Below are 21,495 nucleotides of genomic sequence, written 5' to 3'. Positions count from 1 at the left end.
GTACAATTCTCCATCCACTACAACTCCTAGTTAACTCAGACTGGGATCCAGCACAAAGAAGGTACATAATTTGTTATTTTGAGTTCAAATGAGATAAGTGACTCAACAGCATAATATGATAATCACAAAAATTATTACAGTCAAGTTGAATTATGTTGTTCCACACCACCCACTAATCTCCAAACATAAAGATGATAAATACAGACAAACATAGGTACAAAAAGATAGCATAACTAGGAGGGAAGGTACATTTAAGGAACATGACCTTTTGGACCAAAGATGAAAGACAAATGTGAACTTAAGAAGGGACCTCTAGGTATGGATTTTGGTGCTTTATGGAAGCACCAAAAGTAATGAGTTATCACATGTCTACATGGGTGACTACATACTCTCATTGAACCTGCTCTTCTTGTGTGACTGTGTATTTGTGGGGGAATGTGTCTACTGGCTAATTGTTAATAGAAAGCATACCAGTTGGAACTCATAATCAAGTCCTAGAACAAAATCCCTGCTGTTACTCCAGAAATATGAGGAAGAAAAGAGTAGTTAACTACTCTCTGGGACTCCAATCTTTTTTTTTTTTTTTGCCTTTGGCCAATAGTCTAGTTTATTATTTGGCTAATCTTTTTCTTTTTTTCTTTCTAAATTATAAATTTATTTATTTATTTTAAGTTTTCAACATTCATCTCCACAAAATTTTGAGTTCCAAATTTTCTCCCCATCTCTAGCCTACCCCCACCCCAAAACACTGAGCATTCTGATTACCCCTTCCACCAATATGCCCTCCCTTCTAAAATCCCTCCCTTCCCTTATCCCCATCTTCTCTTTTGTCCTGTAGGGCAAGATAAATTTCTATACCCCATTACCTGTATTTCTTATTTCTCAGTTGTATGCAGGAACAATACTCAACATTTGTTCCTAAAACTTTGAGTTCCAACTTCTCTTCCTTCCTCCCTCCCCACCCATCCCTACTGAGAAGGCAAGCAATTCATATAGGCTATATATGTGTTGTTTTGCAAATGACTTCCATAATAGTCATGTTGTGTAAGACTAACTATTTTTCCCTCAATCCTATCTTGCCTCCCATTTCTTCTCTTCCCTCTTTTGACCTTGTCCCTCCCCAAGAGCATTTACTTCTAATTGCTCCCTCCTCCCATTGCCCTCCCTTCCATCATCCCCCCACCCTGCTTATCCCCTTCTCCCCTACTTTGCTGTATTGTAAGATAGAATTTCATACCAAATTGAGTGTGCATGTTATTCTGTCCTTGAGCCAAATGTGATGAGAGTAAGCTTCACTCTTTCCCTCTCACTTCCCCCCTTTTTCCCTCCATTGAAAAGGCTTTTTCTTGCCTCTTTTATAGGAGATCATTTACTCCATTTCATTTCTCCCTCTCTACTCCCAATATATTCCTCTCTTACCCCTTAATTTTATTTATTCTAGATATGATCCCTTCCTATTCAATTCACCCTGTGATCTCTCACTATGTGTGTGTGTGTGTGTTTGTGTGTGTAATCCTACCAACTACCCACATACTGAGAAAAGTTTCAAGAGTTATAAATATTATCTTTCCATGTAGGAATGTAAATAGTTCAACTTTAGTAAGTCCTTTATGATTTTTCTTTCCTGTTTACCTTTTCATGCTTCTCTTGATTCTTGTGTTGGAAAGTCAAATGTTCTTTTCAGCGCTAGTCTTTTCATCAAGAATGCTTGAAAGTTCTCTATTTCATTGAAAGACTTTTTTTTTTTTCCCCTGAAATATTATACTCAGCTTTGCTGGGTAGGTGATTCTTGGTTTTAATCCTAGTTCCTTTGACTTCTGGAATATCATATTCTACACCCATAAATCCCTTAAGGTAGAAGATGCTAGATCTTCTGTTATCCTGATTGTACTTCCACAGTACTCAAAATGTTTCTTTCTAGCTGCTTGCAATATTTTCTCCTTGACCTGGTAACTCTGGAATTTGGCTACAATGTTCCCAGGAGTTTCTCTTTTTGGATCTCTTTCAGGAGGTGATTGGTGGATTCTTTCAATATTTATTTTGCTCTCTGGTTCTAGAGTATCAGGGCAGTTTTCCTTGAAAATTTCATGAAAGATGATTTCTAGGCTCTGTTTTTTTGATCATGGCTTTCAAGTAGTCGCATAATTTTTAAATTGTCTCTCCTGGATCTATTTTCCAGGTCAGTTTTTTTTTTTTTCCAATGAGATATTTCACATTATCTTTCATTTTTCATTCTTTTGGTTTTGTTTTGTGATTTCTAGGTTTCTCATAAAGTCATTAGCTTCCATCTGTTCCATTCTAATTTTTAAAGAACTATTTTCTTTAGTGAGCTTTTGAACCCCCTTTTCCATTTGGCTAATTCTGCTCTTTTAAAGCATTCATCTCCTCATTGACTTTTTGAACCTTGTTTGCCAATTGAGTTAGCCTATTTTTAAAGGGGTTACTTTCTCCAGCATTATTTTGGGTCTCCTTTAGCAAGCTGTTGACTCACTTTTCATGATTTTCTTGCATCTCTTTCATTTCTCTTCCCAATTTTTCTTCCACCTCTCTTACTTGATTTTCAAAAACCTTTTTGAGCTCTTCCATGACCTGAGTCCACTGAATATTTATTTTGGATGTTAGAGATACAGAAGCCTTGACTTTTATGTCTTTCCCTGATCATAAGCATCGTTCTTCCTCATCTAAAACAATACAAGAAGATACCTGTTCACTAAGAAAGTAGCTTTCTATAGTTTTATTTTTTTTCTTTTTTGGGGGCATTTTCCCAACCAGTTACTTGATTTTTGGGTATTTGTCAAGAGTAGGGTATACTCTGGGGACCTGTAAGATCTCAGTTCCTCCAAGGTGGCATAATGAAGCTTGCACACTGGTCTGGGAGCAACCAGAAATTTTTGTGCCCAGAATTTTCGAGTAGTAGAATTTCTTCTCCTCAACGGCCTTGCCTCCAGTTCTGCCATGCCAGCACTTGGGGCTGAGATTCAGATCTGCTGCTCAATTCCCTTAGGAGGTTTAGGGCCACCACTCAGGGCTCAGGTTCAGATCTGTTGCTCAATTCCCCCAGAGGTTTTACAATGAGGCCTCCAACAATGGATGCCAGCTGCTCCCTCACATGGGAGCCACCAAGGGCTGCTGTGGCCTCCATCACCTCCTCCTCATGTCAGAGCTATGGGGGGACCCTGCTCCCTTCTCGGCCAGCTGAAAAAGTGCTCTCACTGACCTTTGGTGCCTGTGGGTTGAGGGATCTGTGAACTACCACTACTGCCACTGAGGATTCTGTCCCTGAAGCCTGCTCTGGTCCTGCTCCTTCTGGCTCCATGTGGTCAAGGCTGGGCTGTGCTCCAGTCCCAGTCCAATGTGACAGACCTTTACTGTTGGCCTTTCAGGTCACCCTGGGCTGGAAATCTCCACTCCATCATCCTGTGGATTCTGCTGCTCTAGAATTTGTTGAGAGTCATTCTTTACAGGTATTTTATGGGCTGTGGGGGAAGAGCTAGAGTATGTGCATCTTTCTACTCTGCCATCTTGGCTCTGCCCCCCTACCTTCTACCCCCACCCTGGGACCCCAATCTTTGAAAATGAGTGAGTTAGATTCATGACCACAAAAAGATACTACAAGAAAAACATAGTCCAGAAATATAGGGGGTTATCCTCCGTATTCGTGCTGTCCTGGTCCAAAAAGATATGAAATATTGTGTTCAGTTCTCGGGACCACATTTTAGATTGATCACTGAGAAGACAGAGAGTATCCAGAGAAGGGCAGCCAGAATGATGAAGGATCTCAAAGTCATATCACTTGAAGATCAACTAAAGGAACCAAAGTTGTTTTGCCTAGAGAAGAGAGGTTAGGATGGGGGCAGATAACTTGTTCCAAGTATATGAGAAGTCATTTTCATAGGTTCAAGGAGTAACCAATAACTGTCTTTAAGTATCTGAAGGTTCAGAAAAGTGATTTTGTTAGTGTTGATAACTCCTGGTGTAGAAATACCCTCTATTGAGGCAGATAAGTCATTCCTCAGTGACTGTCTGAAAGAGTTGCCTGAGGCATTAAGTGACTTGCCCATGGTCACATGATTAGTGTGTGCCCAGGGCAGGATATGAGTTCAGGCTTACTTTACTCCAAGACCAGGACTTTATCCACTATATCAACTATTATTCACACTGTGCCTTTATTTATTATATATATTTGATTGGAATCAACTTTGGAGATCCTGCAAGGATTTCTTCAAGTAAAAGTTAGGGAATTTTAAGAAAGCTTTTCAATCATTGCTCTAGGTAAGAATATTGATCTTGTCCCTCCAACTTTCACAAAAAATGATTTCTTTCAGATTTAGTTTGAGTTTTAACTTTTTGCTCCATGTTATATTTTTTTCTTCCTTTGCTTTTCCATGGTAATTCTATTTGAATTTAATTATTTTCTTCTACTTCTGTCAACTTCACTTTCATGTTTCATCTTTTACTTTCCTTTGCTTCTTGTTCAGAGTCAACATGAGAATTATTTATTTTCAGGAAATTCTTTAACCCCTTAAATTTCAGACTAGTACTTGTCTGGTAAGTCTAGGTTGAATATTGTATTCTTTCCTGGTCTCTCCAATTTTGCTTTTTTCTACCTCTGTCAGGTCAATTACCTGACAGCCTACTTCACTCCATTTTCAATAAACTCCAGTGGCTTCCTTTTATCTCTGGGATAAAATATAAAATCCCTTGTTTGACTTTTAAAATCTTTCATTACCTTCCTATTTTTCCAGTCTTCTTAACACTATACTCCCCTCCCTTATGGGATATAGTAACAACTATTCTCCTTGTGATACATCACAAAAGATACTTCATCTCCTAAGTCTGTGATTTAATTTGGCTGTCACCCCTTCTTAGACCCTCTCCTTCCTCATGTCTGCTTTCTGATTTCCCAGCTTTCCTTCACGTCCCAGCTAAATTTCCACCTTCTGCAAAAAACCTTTCTCAGTTGTCTTGAATGCTAGTTTCTTCCCTATAAAATTATTTTCAATTATATTCATGCACTTTTATTATTGAAATATATATACACATATAATTTGAATATATTGTTTGAATGCTGTCTATCCATTAGATAATGAGCTTCTTGAGAACAGGGACTGTTTTATTCATTTATTTTACTTTCTTTGTATCCTCAGTTCTTGGTGCCGTGCCTGGCAGATAAGAGACACTTAACAAATGTTGACTTACTTGACTACCATATACCATGCATGTCTCCACTAACTTTTGGATTGTCTATAATTTAGATACATCTGAGATTGTGATCTACCATAATTTTAAAGTATTATTGGGTAGATAAAAGAATGAAGTTTTGGGGTCAAGTTTTAGTTTAAGGTCTTTGAAAGAAATGCATAGTTTTGAAACTATGGTAAGGCATGATGCTGTCTTATACAATTCTGGATCCATATCATTGGTCATCAGTAGAGTCTGTCCCAGGATTTATGTATCGATGAGTTCAGGATATAAATGAATTACAGTTAGAAAATATCTTACAGATCATCTAAGTCAAAGGTATGAAACATAAAACCATCAGGCCACCTGTAACCCACAATACTCTCAATGTACTGCTACTACTAGTAGGTTAAAAAGCATTGGACAAATGTTTGATAAAAATAAATAAAAGTAAAAACAATCTAGATATGCTGATTTGTGGTTTTCTAAGTCAGTATGATTCTGCAGGGATTCATTTCTACTTGAGTTTGGCATCACTGATCTAAGCTAGTCCCTCCTTTTAGAAAAGGAGAAACTGAGGCTAAGCATAGTAAAGTGATTTTGACAAGATCACAGAGCTAGAAAGTGGCAGAAAAAGGATTTAAACTAGATCTTTGAATTCAAATCTACTAATCTTTAAAATTTTTCTTCCACAGATATTTTGTAGAATGGCGCTAGAACAGATACCTAATCCAACTGACTCATTTTACAGAAAAGAGAACTGAGGCTCAGAGAGGTTAAATAACTTCTGCAAATGTCCTTTGACTCCAAATCTAGGACATTTTGCAATGCACCAAACTGTTATCTGAAGTATTTTTATTACATTCTGAAACACATAAAGATTCAATTTCCACATATTACAAAGGCAACCTTCATTAATATATCTATAGTGATATCAAAAATAGTTAATAGCAATACTATTAGTTAACATTTACATAGAATTTTGCTTGCAAAGTGCTTTGCATGCATTATGTCATCTGCACAGTGCTTAGTAATGAATAGATACTTATTGAATGTTTATGATTGATTCCAAATACCCTACAAGATAGATGCTCTTACTGTTCTCATTTTAATGATCTGGAAACTGAGGTTGATAGAGGTGAAATGATTTGCCTGGTATCACACAACTAACTACTTAGTAAGCATCTAAAACAGGATCCAGTATATAGAACATTGAACATGCATGATCTCAATGGATGCTCTCCACCATCTCATGATGATTCTTTTTTTACTAATCAGTGTAGTTAAGGAGGTTAGTCACCCATGGTGACATAGCTGGCAAATGTCAGACATATTTGAACCTAGTTTCCACTATTTGTGCTATACAATAAAATATAGTTATCAGACTATGGAAATTAATGAGAACTTATACAAGAATGCCCTCATATTAGCATACATACAAATTTATTTTTACTAATTATGGTTACTTTTTTCATGTCTTTAATACTCTAGAGAGAACCAATTTAGTGCTATGCACATAGTACAGTAGGTGCTAAAATAATTTTGTTGTTTTTTTTTTTATTTGAATTACATTAACATCTCCCTGATTATTCCTGGGAGGCTTGTCTCCACACCTTCCTTGTTTTTTTTTATATAGCTTGAATATTCTCTCCCAACCTGTCCACGGGATGAAATGCCACAACACCTACTCATACCTTCTCAAAAGTGATTTTGGAATCATTTCCTTCTTCCAAAATTCAGAGATTTAAATCAGACTTGTAATTCTCTCACATTCTCTGACTTTTATCTCCAGGCATTCTTTACCAGAGACCACCCACCAGGTAAACACTGTTTCATATTTACATGAAGGAAAATATAGACCACACTTATTATCTGTGCTGACTGGTTTAGTCAATGGGGTTAGACCTCCAGAGTAAGCTTTTCAAACATTATGGATTATCTGAACTAGTGATAGAGCTAGAAATCCAGGCCCAAATTCTCCTCATCCATAGGGTTTTTCTGCCTGGGGACAAAAATCAAACCTGAGGACTGGGGATTTGTGACTAGAAGACTGAGAGATCATTCAAAGAATGACAAAATTTCAGAGCTGAAGAGAACCATAGCAGCCATCTAGTCTAACCCATACTCATTTTTTAATAATTACTGCTACAGGGTACCCCCACAAAAGATCATCCATCCTTCCTTAAAGGAGGAACCCACCACCCCCAGAAGAAGGCAGCGATTTCTATTGAGACTCTAATTGTTATAACATTGTTGTTTTTCCTGATATGAGTCTATATTTGCCTTTTTACAGCTTCTACCCATTGCTCCTTGTACCCTCAAGGCCAAGGAAAATAAATCTCCTTTCCCTTCCCTTTCTTTCCTTTCCCCTCCCTTCCCTTCCCCCCCACCCCCTCCTACCCAAGGTCACACAGCTAGTAAGTCTCTGACACTGGATTTGAAATCAGGTCCTTCTGACTCCAAGGCCAGTGCTCTACCCACAGTGCCAGCTAGCAGACTCCATTTGTTTTGTTTTGTTGTTTTGGGGTTGTTGGTTTTTTGAAGGCGATCTGGGTTAAGTGACTTGCCCAGGGTCATGAGTAGGTCTACTCTTATTTCCACATGACAACCCTTCAAGTACTTGAAGACAAATGTCATCCAACCCCACCCTCCCAATTCCTCCAGTCCCGAAAACTTCTCTTTCACAGACTAACATCTTGTGTTTCTTCAACTGACCTCCCATGTAGCATAGACTTGACACCTTCCTTTATTCTTTATTATTAGCCCAGTTCTCCTAGTACTTAGTAGAAACATAACAAATGCTTATTTACTGATTGACTTTTTCTGAATCTCTAAGACCACTGTTGTATTTGAGAATCTTTTTTGTGTGTTTGTTTTCTTTTGAATGAGGTCTAAAGCTTTACTTGTTTTACTTTTTTTTGGAGTGAGGGTATAAGATTTACCTTTGGGGCACCTAAGTGGCAGTCGATAGAGTGCTGGGTTTGAAGTCAGGAAGACTCACCTTCCTTAGTTCCAATTCAGCCTCAAATATTTAATAGCTGTGTGATCCTGGCCAAGTCATTTAGCCCTGTATGCCTATTTTCTTATCTATAAAATGATCTGGAGAAGGAAATGACAAACCACTCCAATATCTTTGCAAAGAAAACCCCAAATGATCTCAAGTAGAGTTAGACACATCTGAAACAACTGAACAAGAACAAAAATAAGGTTTTCTCACTCACTTTGATAATTTAGATTTAAAAAAAAAAATTTAAGCTGCTTCAAAACACAATCCACAAATCACAAAACAAGAGGTTCTTTTTAAATTTAACAACTTGAAGTATATTGCTTTTTAGCATTGCCTTCACTAATGACTTTACCTCTAAATAAAATCTTTCAAAAGAAAGAAAAAACTAACCAGTACCTTTCCATTGGACCGAAAATCTCCAAATTATGTAATATTGTTCCAGTACAAAAGAGGCCTCAGCTCCTTCTTTGGAGATTTCAGGAGGCCCCAATTGCACACAAAGAGGGGTCTGATATTCTTTAGGTGATTATAGATGGTTAAGATTCCAGCTGTTGGATGCTCTGAATTTCTTGTACAAAAACATCACGTTCTAAAGTGAGACCTAGTGTTTATGGGTGAAGAAATAACTTTAAAAAATCCATTTCATGTCATTTGATTAATTTTCTCTGCACCTCGGGCAATTATATTAGCAGCAATGCTATTCTTTGCAGAACTTGTCCCTTTGCAAGCTCTATAATTAGAGGAAGCCTACGTCCCAACAGACAAAGCCTCTGTAGACTGGAAAGAAGGGCCCCATTACATTTAGCCAGAGCACCTTCTGACTCTCCCAATCGGCAAAGAGCAATGCAAATGCACACTCTGAAAATTAACACAGCTAGAAAGGAAACATCCCACAGGGTGAATCAATACCCAGCAAAGGATAATGGGATCCCTGTTCAGGCAGCTGTGTCCTGCCCCCCTTCCCATCAGCACCTGTCAGTGAATGCAGTCAATGCTGGTCAATCGGCAGCCGTCCTTACAGCTCAATTCACACGGTGATCATTAGCCCCAGCCAGCACGGTGGCACCCCATGCTTCCAAATGGTGTCCTTTTCTCCTTAAATGCAGGCAAACAATGACTTTCTCCCCACTCCTTGGCATAGCCCTTGTTAATCTTTCTTGTTTCTCTTCTGTTTTGCCCTTTTCACAGTGTGCAAGGAGAGATAGAGTAGAAGGTAGAAATTAGGTTATTCAACTTAATTTCAGGACATAAGTTCCTACCAGACTTTAGACCCATCTAAACTGGCATGAGTCACTTAGAGATAATCACAGGGTGAAAATTATACCCCACTGATCAATTCAGCTGGTAAATGATCAATACCTGCCATCTTGAGTATATTTAACTGTTTATAAAAAGGATGGAGATCTACCTTGTTTGAGGATTTTTCCTTCTTTCTTTCCCTCCCTTTTTCTTTCTTTCCTTTTCCTTCCTTCTCTCCTTCTTTCCTTTCTTCCTTTCTCCCTCCATTTTTTCCTTCTTCCCTTCCTTTCTTCTTCCTCTCTTTCTTCCTCTCCCCCTTCCTTTCCTTCCTTCCTCTTTTTCTTTCTTTCTCTTGTTTCTACTTTCCTCCCTCCCTCTCTTCCTTGTTTCCTTCAGTCATAGAATCAATCCAAGACTGTTAAAATTAAAAGGAAGTTTAGAGATTCTAGAATCAAAAAATTACAAACTCTCAGAGGTAGAGCCCCATAGTCCAACCTAAACCTCAGTTAAGTTAGCAAACATTTATTAAGTACCTGTTATGTGTAAGGCACTATGCTAAGTACTGGGCATATAAAAACAGGCAAAAGACAGTCATTGACCTCAAGGGGTTCACAGTCTTGTGGGAGAAAAAAACAAGCAAACAAATGCAAACAAGTTATACACAAAATAAGTAAGAAAAAATTAAAAGAGGAAAGGCACTAGAATTAGGAGGGGTTGGGAAAGGATTGCTGTAAAAGATGGGATTTTAATTGGGATGTAAAGGAAGCGAGGGAAACCAGTAGATGGGGATGAGGAAGGAGAACATTCCAGGCATGGTAGACAGGCCAAAAATAAATAAAAAAATAAAAACCCAGAGCCAAAAGATGGAGTGTCTAGTTCATGGAACAGTAAGGAGTCAAGTGCCACTGGATCAAAGAATACAAGGTTGGGAATAAAATATAAGAAGATTGGAATGGCAGGAAGGGCTTATAAAGGGCTTTGAATACCAAAGTCTTTTGTATCTAATCTTGCAGATGCTAGAAAGCCACTAGAGTTTTGAATAGAGGAATGACATGGTCAGATTTGTACTTCAGGACATTCATTTTAGTGGCTGAATGGATGACATATTGGAGTGGGGAGAAACTTGAGGCAGGCAGATATACCAGCAGGCTACTGAAACAGTTCAGGAATGAGATGATAAGTACCTGTACCAAAGTGGTGGCAATGTCAGAGGAGAGAAGGTGGAATATTTGAGAGATGTCGCAAAGGTGAAATCAACAGATTTTGGCAACAGTTTGGATATGGGGGCAGGGAGAGTGAGGCATAATGAGGAGTCAAAAATGACATGTAGGTTGTAAGTCTAAGGGACTGGGAGTATGGTGTTCCCTTCTTGTTCTAGAAAAGTCAGAAGAGAGGGGGAAAAATAATGAATTCTGTTTTGGGTATACTGAGTTTAAGATATCCCCTGGATATCCAGTTCAAGATGTGTGAATGGCAGTTGGGGATGTGAGACTGGAAGTCAGCAAAGAGTTTAGGGCAGAATAGATAGCTAAGAGAATTATCAACAGATAGATGATATTTAAATCAAAGTGAAATAATGAGATCATCAAGGGAAGTAGTATGGAGAGAAAAGAGAAGAGGGACCAGGACAGAACCCTCAGAAACACCTATGGTTACAGGGTGGTATTTGGATGAGCATCTAGCAAAGGAGACTGAGAAGGAACAATCGATAGGTAGGAAGAGAACAGGGCGTGGAGAATCCTGAAAACTTAGGGTGAGGAGGTTATCTAGGAGAAGAGAGTGAGCAATAGTTTTAAGGACTGAGGAGAGGTTGAGGAAAATGAGGGTTGAGAAAAGGATCTGCCTAAACCTTTCATCTACAGCATCTAAAAGGTGTGGTCTTCTATTCTTCTCTTGATGTGCTCTAATAAGGAGATCCCATTATTTCTCAATGCAATCCATTACAATTTTGGATAGGTCTAACTGTTAGAAAGTTTTCCTTACATAAAATTGAATTTTACCTCTTTTTTGCCCTCATCCTTTACTCCTAGTTTTACCTTTAAAACTAAATTGAAAAAGTCTAATCCCTTTTTTCTAGTATCAGTTCACCAAATATTTTAAAAGCACTCATATTCCCTAGCCCTACCCCAAGACTCTTCATTTCCAAGCAAAACATCCCAGATTGCCCAAATGATTCTACTAAGGAATGGTTGTGAGGCCCTCAACTGCCTGAGTCTGCTCAACATGCCTCCTGGTTTTTCAATGCTTTGGCAATTTTACTTTTCATTTTATAGAAGAGGAAAGTGATTCCAGTTAATCAATATTCTTCCTGGTTATAACTCTCATTTTACAGGGGAAGAAACAGACCTTGGACATGCCCAAGGTCATATAGCTGGTTACTCTGAAAGCCAGGACCAAAACCCAGGTTTTTGGATTCCCAGTCCACTACAGCATTTACTAGACCAGTAAAGCCTTTTACAATCTCAGATGGCATACGCAGGGCATTTTCTTTAATGACAGCTTTTATTACTCATAAATTGGTTTTTTAAAATTAAAAATGCATGGACTCACTTAGAAAACAGCCACATCCTTTTTCCAGAGTAGACTAACTCTCGTAGTGATCCAGAGGAAATGAAACATGCTTTCAGGATTCATTTTCACAACAGCTACCCAAAGGGAATTCTAGTATTTGCTTCAAAATTCTTAAAATTTTCAAAGCATCTTGGCAATCAAAGCCTTTGGATTTCTTCATAAAAACCAAGGAGATTAACTATTCCATTCATATAAATCCATTCATATAAAACCTCAGGAAACTTCAGTAGGATTCTCTATATTTGAGCTTCATAGGATTTAGAACACAAAAGGACTTTAGAGATCACCTATTTCAAATATCTTCCCTATATCACAGATAAGAAAACTAAGGCCTCCCCAAAGAGAACATTTATCATTTGAGCCATATCATTTTCTAAATTAAGCCCAGAATCCAGAAGTGGCCCTCAAGTGCAGATGCTGGTAGTAAGTGCCTTGGATGTTGATAATTCAAAAATTCAATCTTTGCATCCAACATTTATTTTTTACTTTGCATCATCAGTGAATTTAATTCCATAGTTCACGTGCTGAAACATTCCCACTTAATACATAAGACTATTTGTTCTCTCTTCCACTCTGGGTCACCTAAACTGCATTGATTAATGTTCTGTGGCATGTAACCTGTTCCAACAAGGCTTCCTAGACTCCAATCAATATTAATACAAATATATCATTCTCTTTTTCTCCCTTGTTATTTTAACGTTGGACAGTAGTAAAGAATAAGGAAGCAACACAGGTGGAAGGGAAAAAATAGAATAAAATAAATTCAGAGAAAATGTTGGTTTGGAAAACAACTCTAAGATCATTCTCTCTAATTCTTGCTCAAATCTAGCAGGCATTTTTGCTTTGAGGAAAAAACCCCAGTAGCTAAGAATTTAATAATCGGCAAACTCTGTGTATTAGAGTTTTCCCCGGAAAATCTGAGATCAAAATGAATCACCAATTCTCCATATGTTTCACCGTATTTTACAAGATATGTGACAGTGAGCTACAGAAAACCTCTATAAAAAGGCTTCAAACTTGGCTATTTTACTTGTAAAAATGTTGTAAGAAAGGATTCCAGTGATGGGTTCAATTTATTTGGTATGAGGTCTTTCAGTCTTCCAGTGGTGAAATATGGGCATGAATCTTTCAGTCCAGGATCTCAGATCCCAAATTACAAACGACCCAAGTCCAATGAAGAAACATATGGCCAGCATAAGTAGAATGTACGTAGCATATCCCCAGTCACACTTTTATTCAAAATATGGAATAAAAGATATTATCAGGGACAAAAGTGGCTAGAAGGATGTTATAGGAATAGCCAGGAAATATCCAAAAAAACAGAGGAAAGATTCCAGATCATGATGGGGGTAGAGCCTCCATAGAGTACTTATAGAATGACATAAGAAAAAATTGCATAGGATGGGAACATATGCATGGATCACTATTTGCATCTTCTCCTACTCATCTGACCATTTCTTTTCAGTTGTATTTGCTGGATCACCATTCTTTTCCCAACCTGTTATGAATGGATGTTCCCTGGGATTCTGTCTTAGGCCTTCTTCTCTCTTCCCTGGTGATCTTATCAACAACTATGGTTTCAAATATCACCTCCATACAGATGAATCCCAGCTCTATATATATGGTTCCAATACTTTCCACAAACTCTATTCCTACATTGTTAGCTTTCTGGGAGCTAACTTGTTCTGCAATGCTCTTTGGGCATAGCAAATTCTACATATCCTTAAAGGAATTGATTCCCTTCCCTCCCTACCCTATTCCAACCCAGCTCTCTTCCCAATTTTTCTCTTTCTTTTGAGGGCCCTATTATCCTCCCAGGGATCCATGGTGACAACTTCAAATATATCCTTGACTCTTCCCTCACTCTTCTCTCTCTCCTTTATCTATTGAGCTGCCATGTTTTGTCTATTCAATATTCAAAACTTCTTTTCAAGCCCTCCTCTTCACTGATGGCAACACTATCCTAGTTCAGAACCTCATCATCTATCACCTAGACTATTAGAGCAATCATATACTTGGTTTCCCAGTCTATGCCCTCTCTAATTCATCCTACAGAACTGCCAAAATAATTTTCCTGAGCCACATCTCTGACCTATTTCACTCTCCTTCTTTAAAACCTAAGGGGATCCCTACTACATCTAAACAAATAAAAAATGAACTAAAAATTCCTCAGTCTGACATTAAAGATCCTTCAGAATATGATTTCCCCTATCTTTATAATGCCAATTCACAAACTTTGTCTTCTATACATTTTGAACTACTAGCAACTAACCAAATTCACTACTCCATCTCTCACCTCTATATATTTATACAGGTCCTCTCCTAGTGACACTGTAGACACTAACACTGGATCTAATCTTCCAGATTTAATTTCTGTTATGGATTTGTTAGTCATTCACCTAAATGCCAGAAGCTTGTTTAATATTTTAATTGTATGAAACCCTTTTTGCTTTTCTACAGCCTATACCAGTCTGTCTGCCTTTCAAACTCACTGCAGTAACTTTGCCCAAACATTAATTCCTTAGGAAATCTTTTCCTAAATTTTCTCTCTGTTAAAAAAAAAATACTTGGAATTAATGCTTGGAATTAATTCCCTTCTCATCTTTGTCTCTCAGAATCTTTTTTTTTAATCTCCCAAGACTCAGCTCAGGTACCACCTCCTTCACAAAAGCTTCCCTGACCCTCATCCCCTGTGGTTAGTACTCTTTCCTTATTCTATATACCTTATATTATATTATGCATGTATACATAGTGGGTTCCCTAACCACTCCCCCCCACAATAGAATATAAGCTTCATTAGGAAAGGGTTTGTTTTCCTTTCTATTTTTTCCTTATTTCTCCAAAACCCTATAAACGTAGCCCCTTACACATATTTGGAATTAATGAATGTTTAATGAATTGAATTAATTTGAATTAAATGGAATCAGTGGAAGGAACGCCTATGTCAATGAAATCATGAAGCCATCAAAGCATGGGAAAGAGAGATCTTTTAATGAGACTCATCAATACATTTACATGTCAGGTTCTAAAAAAACTTAGCTTTGGGTTCTAGATCTACCACTTATTAGTTCTGTGACCTTAAGTAAATCATGTCATCTGTCTAGATCTCAGAGACATCATCTGTTAAATGAGGGGGTGGACGATATGACCTCCAAAATCCTTTACCACTCTAACACTCCACAATAACTCCAAGTCTCTGTTGGAAAGAAGTCATTCAGTTAATTAGCCCTTAACTTTGGCAACAAATCATTCTGCTGTGCTAGATAGAAACTCTGCTTCTGATACGTGGTAGCTGACTGTACCAATTAGAGCCTATTGGTACAACCATAAGTTGCAGACAGGTTGCTGATCTGCACAAGTGAAGAGACTTTCCACAGTGGAAAAAGAATGATGATGAGGATGAGGATGATAGTGATGGTGTAGCAATAAAGAATGATATTTTTTACACCTCTTTCAGCTTTGAAAATGCTTAACATGTATAATGTCATTTGAGCTTTAATATAGTATTATTTTTATTTTTAAAAATTCTGTTATCATTACTTTTTATATCACTTACATTTCTCAATATATCCTTTCCCTGGCCCATTCCAAAGAGCCCTTATAACTCAGGATAAAAATAAATGAGGAAAAAAGCTCAAGGACAACAACAAAAGCCTACCGACCAAATTTGACGTTGTATGAAGTGTTCCATACGCCTAGTTCTCTACCACTACATGGAAAAGATGGAGGTAACTTCTCATACCTTTTCTTTGGGACCAAGGTTAGTCATTATCATTTTGCAACATTCAGTTTTGATTACTTTGTTGTTCTTTCCATTTACATGGTTGCTGTCCTTTGTGAATATTGCTTTCCTAGTTCTACTTGTCTGTTTTCTGCTTGTATAGATATCTCTATGCTCTTCTGTATTCATTATAGTCCTAATTTATTGCAGCACAGTAATTTTCTATGTATGTACCAGGATTTGTTCCATTCTACAAGTGAGGAATATGTGTGTTTTAACATAGCAATTTGGCAGATGAGCAGACTTCCCTTAGAGGGGTTAAGTGACAATACATCTGAGACAGAATTCAAACCCAGGTCTTTCTGATATTGATTTATTGTACTACTCTATGTCAATTAAGCAAGCAATCCATACTTTCAACACCACCCCTTCCACTGAAATAGGATCTGGGTTTATAAACAAGTAAGGAAATATTCTCAAGCCATCTTCTCTGAAATGTATAGTCTTGAGAGATTCCTAAAGCACTGAGAAGTTAAGTAGCTTACTGAGGATTAGAGCCAATCTGTGTCAAGGCAGGACTAGAATTCAGATCTTTTTTGGTTCTTAGGCCAGCTGTCTAGATGAAATGAGTGTCTGGCAACAGAAGGAGGAAAAGCAGGGAAAGAGGAAAAAGAGAAAGGGAGGAAGAGAGACAGAGAGATATAGATAGACATCATAAAGAGATGATAGATGAGAAATTTGGAGATAGAGATACATGTAAAGAATCCTTTAAACAAGCATTTATTAATTACTTACTGTATGCAAAGCACTATGGAAAAAAGGCAAAAAAGCCTTGTCCTCAGAGTACATTCTAACAAAGTAAACAGCATGCAAATAATAAGATATATACATGCAAGATATATATGCATATGTATATATATACATACATACAACATATGAAGTTAAATGAAGATGGAAGGGAAAGATAAGGGAGGGATGGGATCATGAAAGGCCTTCTGCAGAAGGTGGGATCTCATATGAATCTTGAAGGAAGCCAGGGAAACTAGTAGACTGAAATAAGGGAGAAAAGCATTCTAGGCATGAGAGATAGGCCATGCAAAGAAAGACATGGAGGTGGGAGATCAAATGTCATGTTCAAGAACTATAAGTAGGTCAGTATTGGATCATGAAGTGTGGGGAGAGGGGCGGTGCAGTGGAAGAAGACTGAAAAGACACAAAGAAGCCTACTTATCAAGAGCTCTACATGACAACAAATGAACTTATATTTGATTCTAGTTGTAATAGAGAGCGCCTGGAACTCATTAAACAGAAGAGTAAGACTTACTGTTCAGAAAAAACACCTTGGCAACTAAGCGAAGGATGGGCTAGAATAAAGACATGAGACAGAAAATCAGTTATACGACTATTGCTGTGGTTCAGGTGATTGGTGATGAAGCCCTGAAATAAGCTGGTGAGAAGGGACATATGTCAAAAATCATGTGAAGATAGAAATACTAATATTTGGCAATAAATTAAATAAGTGTGGTGAATGAGAATGAGGCAGTAGGAATACAAGACTGCAAACCTAGTTAAGTGGAAGGATGATGGTATTATAAGGAGTAACAATTATAAGACAGTTCAGAAATGGGAAGGATTTGGAAAGGAAATACAATGAGTTCTATTTTGAACATGTTACAGGACAACTTGAAGTCCAAGAGGCAATTGGAGATGCATGACTAGCTCAGCTCAGGAGAGAGATTAGGGCTGGCTACATAGCTCTTGGAACCATTTGCCTAGAAACAATAATTGAATCCCCATGAGATCACCAAGTGGTATAATTCCATGTGATACTATATTAACATACAGTATTATCATCTTGAGGACAAAACCTCAAAAAAGACTGATGTCTAGTAAGCCTGACATAATCAGCAAAGGAGAACTGGCATCCTAAAAAACCTAGAGAGGAGACAATATTCAGAAGAAGAAGGTGATCAACAGTCCTAAAATCAAGAAGGATGAGGATTGAGAAAACATCATTAGATTTGGTTATTAATAGATCACTGGTAAATTTGAAGAGGACTGTTTCAGTTAAACAATAAGGTTAGAAGCAGAGGGTTGATGAGAGGAGAAGTAGAGACACCAATTGTAGATGACTTTGTCAAAAAGGTTAGTCAAGAAAGGGAGGGAGATATAGGGTAACATATGTGGTAAACCTAGATTAGGATGGTCAGATCAAATAAGGGTTTGTTGTCTTGTTTTGCTTTTTTAAGGATGGGGAGACATGAGAATGTTTGTAGGCATCAGGAAAGGAGTCGGTAGATAGGAAGAGATTAAAGATAACAGAGATCAGTTATGATAGTGTGGGCAATTTGCTGAAGCACTTGGAGGGAATGGGGTCAATGCCTATGTAGAGGGGTTTGCCTTGGCAAGAAAAACCACTTCTGTGTCAAATACTGGACTGAAGGAGGAAATAGAAGATAGAGATGTCTGAATAATATGAGATAAGAAGGAGGGAGAAAAGGGAAGGCCCAGGAAAGTTTCAATATTTTCAGTGGAATATGAGAGGAGGTGCTCAGTTAAGAAAGAAAATACAGTAAGAAGCTGTTAGGTGATACTACAATGTAGATCTCTACACAGGTGATAAAGATATCAATATAGAAAAGTACAGAGATATAGATATATACCATGTATGCATGTAATGGGCAGAGCATTGATTTTTCTCATTAACTATTAAAACCTTGTCATTTTTCTCATTGATTTCCTCCATAAAGTATTGAGGCTAAATTTTATGTCATGTCTATGTATCTTCTAGAAATAAGAGATAGAAATTCATCTGTTTATAAAGAGAAGGTAGTAACTGAGACAGAAATGCAATAATTTTAACTGAAGTGCTTGTCTTTCAACTGTAGATTTCTGTAGATTCTCAAGGTATGCAGATTTCAAACGAAGCACTTTGCAAATCTAAAAATTCCATCTCTTTTTTCCCCCTTTTCCTATGGGAGAAACTGAGACAAAGTGACTCATTTAAGTTTGTGTAGTCACCTGACTTGTAAGTCTTGAGTCCTCTACTCTAACCTCTAAATCATGCTTGCTGTAAGTCATGCCTAGTACAGAGATTACATTGTTCCAGGCTGACCTCCTGTTAGAGTCGTGTATACAGAAAAATCAAGGCCCTCCATGTGAGTACATGGAAGTCATTGGTGGTTATGGAAGAGTCTTTTGTTGTCCATGGAATGATTGATCACATATTCACAGCTAGAGATTAAACAGATATGAAGATATAGCAGCAGCCACTCTTTGCGGCAATTCCAAAGGAATAACACCCAGTAGATGCTAAAAATCTCTTCTCCTTCCCCATAATTTTCCCCATATACTCTTTCACTGGTTTCTCCTACACCTCCCTTCCCCTCAGTCTAATGATCAATTTTGGGGATTTTTTTATATTTTGCATTTGCAAATAAATGTTTTCTTTACATCAAAGGAAAAAATACCATGAGAGAGAGAGAGAGAGAGAGAGAAAGAAAAAAGAACAGCAAGCGTAAATAGGAGCCATTCCAGTGACAAATAGCAACATCCTAAGTTACACCATAATTCTCCCTTTTATGTAATTTGATGGCTTTCTCTGTCTCAATTGCATGAAAAAAATAACATGAGTTCTCACTAACAATCAAAACATTAACAAGAATTCAATATAACACCTAGACAAAAAGCTTTTCTAGTCCATATTTACTGAAGGGAGCTGTAATAATTAAAGAAAAATAAAAATTCCTATTAAACCACCACATAAATTTTTTACACACATATAGGTCTCCCTATTGCCCCGTCTCAGAATTCCACTCAAAGCAACATGTCATAGGGGTCAAAAGATGAAACCCTGGTAATAGTAGCTGTTTAAGTTTGAGATGGGCTGCCAAAAGAACCTGTGGAATTTCTCAGAAACTTACAAAGTGTATGTTATTATCACTCTTCAGAGTAAATTAACATAACCCAACTCCCTTAGAAGTTTCCCCAACCACAAGCAAAGCAATCAATCAATCAACATTCATTAAGGCATTAATATATGCCATAGCACTATGCTAAGTGCTGTTGTTACAAAGATGTGCAAAAAACAGCCCTATGTTCAAGGCTTTCCTTTTATTAATGGAAATATCATGTCAATAAAATTGATACCTGCTAGAAATATACAGAACAGATGGAAGGTCATTTTAGTGAGGAAAGCTCCAGCAGCTGGGAGGAGGAGGACAGGTGTCCCACAGAAGATGTTGTCACGACTTGTGTTTCCATTTGAGAGCTTAAATCTTTTATAAAACAATCAACCCTTATTGCGTGCAGCATGGGGTCCACTTCTGATGGACTGCCCTCTTGGGGGTTTCCAAATGGTGCGTCCTAGAGGCACCTGGACAGAGACTCTCTTCTATCCCCCACCCCTAGCCTTGTGCAGCACGGATGGCCAGGTGCGCCAGATGTGCAGGAATTTCTCCCGAGCCACTCCCGCAGGCTGCTGTTGTGCCCTGGTGGGGCCAAGTTAAGGTGCAGACTGCCAGGACTATGAATTGCTCCACGCCTACATCAGCGGCAAGAATTATCAGCGGCTGATGCGCACCACCAAGACCTTTGACTATGAAGACTTTGAGCCACACTTCGTTCCCAGCACCAAGATTCCACCCCAAAAGTTCTGCAAACGCACCCTTCGGCATATCAACAGGCTTCCAGAGTACATCCTATGTCCTGTCCAGGGCCAGCGCTACCAAAAGGCTCCGTACAAGTAGGAGAATCAGAAGCAGCCTGGAGAGTATGTTCCTGCGTTCTTGTTGTCAAAAAGAAGGAAACGGAAAGACCTGATCAATGGTGACCAGCAGCCTCAGAAAAAAGGAGGATTTCTTGGAAGTCTGAGACTGGTGATGAAGAAGACCAGAAAGATGATGACATGAGTGACATACTTAGACCCACCTGAGCTGGTCACCGAAAAGCACCCAGGCGAGAATGGAGATGTCACAAGGAACTACCTGACTAACGCTGAAAAGGACAATAACACAGCTTTCAAGAGAGAGTGGGGTTATGAGTAGAGGAGAGAAGAGAGAGCTGGACAGACCCACATGCACTAAGAGAACAAAGAATTCCACTTTGATCAAGAAGCTCAAGAATCCCTACTGAGAACTCAAGGGTTTCAAAGGACAAACAGAAACATATAACTGAAATTATAAAGTTGATGAAAAAGGAATCAACCAGTGCTTTTTCAGCATAATAATAAAGTGTGTACAAATAATGTTATCAAGGTCATGGGACCAAAAATTTAGAGTTGAAAGTAACTTTACAGAACATATTTCCCAAATCCCTCAATTTATAGATTAGGAAACTGAGGACTAGAAAGGTCACAGAGATAATAAGTATCAGAGGGAGGTCTTCTCAAGTACATATAGTGTGTGTTCCTTCTTTGCCGAAGACCATGCCATCAGAGAAATAATGACATGAGTTGCACTTGACTTTGTTTTGAGTGAGGGAGGGCTGTGCAGGGCAACAGCCTCACTTCTCCTCCAGAGCCATCTGAATCCAGTGATCAGATATCCATCAGGATGACTGAAGATGACCCAGGATGAGGCAATTGGGGTTAAATGACTAGCCCAAGGTCACACAGTTAGTGAATGTCAAGTGTCTGAGGTAAGATTTGAACTCAGATCCTCCTGACTCCTGCACTGTGCTCTATCTACTGCACCACCTAGCTGCCCCAGTACATATAGTATTCTACTCTGGATCCTATACTGCTCCTCAAGGTATAGAATATAATATCATATTTGCT

The 21,495-nt window shown here is 38.2% G+C and overlaps 1 pseudogene; it reads left to right on the top strand.

Annotated features, from left to right (window-relative positions):
• Positions 1-20,074: 20,074 nt before the first annotated feature.
• LOC140518897 (surfeit locus protein 2 pseudogene) lies at positions 20,075-20,894 on the top strand (annotated as a pseudogene).
• The last annotated feature ends 601 nt before the right edge of the window (positions 20,895-21,495 follow it).

Source organism: Notamacropus eugenii, chromosome 1 (genome assembly GCF_028372415.1).
Source record: "Notamacropus eugenii isolate mMacEug1 chromosome 1, mMacEug1.pri_v2, whole genome shotgun sequence".
Classification (NCBI taxonomy): domain Eukaryota; kingdom Metazoa; phylum Chordata; class Mammalia; order Diprotodontia; family Macropodidae; genus Notamacropus; species Notamacropus eugenii.
This window is presented reverse-complemented; position numbering and strand designations above follow the sequence as displayed.